A 3,992-nucleotide genomic window follows, 5' to 3' on the forward strand; every position below is an offset into this window, starting at 1 on the left:
CCTATACCAGCATCAGCATCATCTTCTGAAAACCAATTCTCAGACCTGTTGAGTCAGAATCTATGGAGTCAGGCACCACTTGTTTGCATTGTACCAAATCATCCCTTTGTCCGTGGATCCACACTCGAGTAACAAGGCACTAGGAAAAGTATGCCTCCATCTGATGGGAGCAATCTGACATGGAGTCACTTTGACATATCTCAAAAGCTATCGTTGATTTTATAGATATGATGTCAGCTTCATCTCACTTTGTTGTTTTATAATTATGACACACACACACACACACACACACACACACACATATATATACCTGTGTATAAATACATGTAGATGTATACATTTTTCTTCTGTAATTTTCTAGGATTGACAGCAACATTTCACTTAGCCACATAAATAAAGTGGATAATTTTTATCCTTTTATCTATTTGAGATAGAAAATATTATAAAACATGTTGTCTATAATTCTAAAGCTGCAGGAGTATGATATTTAATAGCAAAAAAAGAGGACTTTTGTTAGCATTTTAAATTCAAATGAAATATTCACTCATTTCATCCAACTTGACATGAATTTTGATACTAGATATTTCTGATAATTTAACCATTTCTATATGTGTTAAAATATACTCAGTTACAGTTGTTTATAATAATTTAATATAAAAATAATCTTTATTTCTCAATAAAGTTATTTTTGTTTCTTTTTTTTAAAAAAAATCTTCTTGTTAAAGCCCATAACAGTTGGGCCTCTGTGTGGATTCCACACCCATATATTCAATCAACCAGGCATGCAAAATATATGTGAAAAAGAAGGTACGTGTGTGCTGAATGTGTGGAGGCACTTTCTTGCCTTTGTTCCCAGTATTCCTGTTACATTGGCTGTTTAGATAAGATTCACACTCTATTGGCATTATAAATAATCTAAAGAAGATTGAACGTTTACAAGAGTGTGTTATGCGAAGGCTACATCGTGGTGTATGTCTTAAACTACCTATTGGTTATAAAAAACAAAACAAACAAACAAACAAACAAACAAACAAAACAGTCCTCTGTCCTCTTCCAGTTGCTAACATAGGGACTCTGGTACCCACTTCCTCCTCCTTATCTTTATTGCTGACCCACTGAAACTGACCAGAGGCACTCTAGCAGGAGAGGCAGAAGCCTGTCCCTACAGAATGTGCATGGAAGGATGTTACCATCTTCAGAGAAAATCATATTGAGATTCTAAAGACTTAAATAATTTCCCCTCAACAAACTATCTCAGCTCAAAAGAGAGTACCAACATACTGGAAGAGACAGAGATGAGACCAAACCCTCAGGCTGAGGCTTCAGAAGTGGACGGGACCAGTGTCATTGATAAAGGATATCAGATAATAAAGATAGATGGTCCACAAAAGCTTCTTCCCACATTTAATGTGTGATAGCAGTGCACGTGTGTGTGTGTGTGTGTGTGTGTGTGTGTGTGTGTGTGTGTGTAGTAGCCTGTGCATCCCTTGCTGTAAGTGTTTGGGTCTACTTTGTTCAACAGCTCCCCAAAGAAGCACTGTTCACGGGAAGGCCTTATGCTTTGAAATTCTGTAGTCAGTGAACAAGCATGACTCAAGATCAACATTTTGCCACAAGAGAATAAGAAAGATTTAGAATGCAACAGGTTTAGTTCCCATTATTTTAAAATAACAAAATTATTAAAGTATGGAACATAGACTAGATTGTTTTATTGCCAAGATCTCACTCGTTAGGTTTGGTTGCAGGGGGCAAAGGGGTGTTTCCTACTGAGGCACCTTGCCAGCCCAACAAACACTTTCAGGTAGAATTATATATGGTAGTAGAGTTAGACAATTGGAATCAAAGATGCTCTTATACTGGCTTGGAAAGACTTTTTTTATTTTGCAGTGTTAGATGATGATTATGAAAATTCAGACACTGAAAATATTCCTAATTCAGTGAGGGACTCTTCTCCATTATAGAAAAGACTTTCCTTGAGATGTTGACATCAATATTCAGTTTTACAGGGGGTCTGCAATCTTTATATCCCAGTTTTGACCCTCCCCTCATTCCTATACTTTACCAGCTCCAAAGCCCCAGGATAACATCTTGTACACTAACCACTTGGAGTTCTTTCTAGTATTACAGTTGACTGCACTCTTGTCTGAAAACCATGTCCACAGAGGCAGAAAATAAGTTTTCTATGATTGAAAAGAAGTAATTTTTTGGGGTAATTTTCAAGGCACTGGTGAGATAGCTCACCCATAAAGTACTTGCCATGCAAGCACAAGGACCTGAATTTGACCCCCAGCATCCCATAAAAAACTAGCCATGTGTTTGTCCTGTGTGTTTGTAATACCAGCTCATGGGAGGTGGAGACAGTAGCATACTTGGTGCTTACTGGCCAACCAGTCTGTTCAAACTGGCGAGTTCCAGATTCATTAGAGATACTGTCTCAAGACAAAGTAAGAGAGGAAGACTCCTCATGTCTACCTCTGGCATGTACACGTGTGTGCGCGCGCGCACACACACACACACACACACACACACACACACACACACACACACACTGTTATAGTTCTATGGTTTCTAGTTTGGTATTTTGTTGCTGTGATAATTACTATGACCAAAAGCACCTTGGGAAGGAAAGGACAAGGGAAGCCAGGTGAGTAACAAGGCAGGTGCTTGAAACAAAAACCATAGAGGAATACTGTTTCTGCTCTGCTCCTCATGTTCATCCAGCATTTTATACAAACCTAGGATCATCTATCCAGGGGTGGCTCTGCCCACAGTAACCTGGGTTCACTGAGGTCTCCTCTTCCAGATGTGTCACTTTGATAACCAGTATTGGCTATCACACACACACACACACACACACACACACACAGAGAGAGAGAGAGAGAGAGAGAGAGAGAGAGAGAGAGAGAGAGAGAGAGAGAGAATGTATTTTAAGAAGTATCACTTTGATGATTTTACTGTATTTGTTAGGTACAAGCAAGAGAGTGATTTAGAATCTAACTGTAGAAACTTGGAGATGAGCCCCCAAATCTCACTTTGTTCTGTTGGGGCGGGGGCAGTTTCTGCAGACAAGACATTCCCTTCACAGAAATAGTGATAAAGCACCAATTAGTGACTGCAGCAATGGAGTGGGAGTGTTTAACCTTTTGGGTGTGCCAACAATGTGCTCCTTAATTTGAAAATAGGGTACACAGTGTTTGCAAGAGGAGAGCAGCAATGGTTCATCACTCAACTTGACATGCCTCCTTTGCTACAGACGCGAGGGAAGGGATCCTCTCTGCTCCATTTGTTCTGCCTTTTACCTAAATTCGCAGAGAAAGTGGCAGATGCTCTAATTAAGGGTACCAGACACTGAAAATACCTGGCATCCAGGGAGAACATGCTGACAGGTTCCTCTCGAGAAGCCAGCCTTCCTCTGGAGCACCTTGGAGCACCTTGCGTACATCACCAGCAGCGAGCCTTATTATCCCCTTTTTTGCAAATGGTAGAAAAGTGCAGCAAGGAGATTCAAAAGGCTCACTTGAGGCTACAGGGAAGCCAAATGCTCTGCTCAAAATAGAAATGGAGAGCTCTGGGAAGCTTAGACAGCTCGAAAGGGCCCTTTAATCTCCGGACCCTTCTGTGCCGTTTTAGACACTTCTTTACCTCATGAAAGGGCTGCCAACTCTTCCTCCAGGATGTCATAAAAAGGTGACATTTAGAGAAGGAAATTGAAGCTCTAATTGACTTCTACTAAAGCAGAAAAATAAGCGTCCTGTATGCCTTCTCTTGGCCAGATGTTTATAATTTTTCTTTTGGGGATTCTACCCTGAGGGGAGCTGAAGAGTCAAAACAGAATAGGCCACTGGAGTTGGTCTGCTTAGACATTCAAGATTAGATTATTATTATTATTTTTTATTTTTTTACTTAATTATGGGAGTCATGGACAGTCCATCCAAGGAGACACACAGAGGAAAGGGGTTCTAGCTTACTTCTTGGACCTTGGGAGAGAAGAG

The sequence above is a fragment of the Mastomys coucha genome, unplaced genomic scaffold (assembly GCF_008632895.1).
Source record: "Mastomys coucha isolate ucsf_1 unplaced genomic scaffold, UCSF_Mcou_1 pScaffold15, whole genome shotgun sequence".
Classification (NCBI taxonomy): domain Eukaryota; kingdom Metazoa; phylum Chordata; class Mammalia; order Rodentia; family Muridae; genus Mastomys; species Mastomys coucha.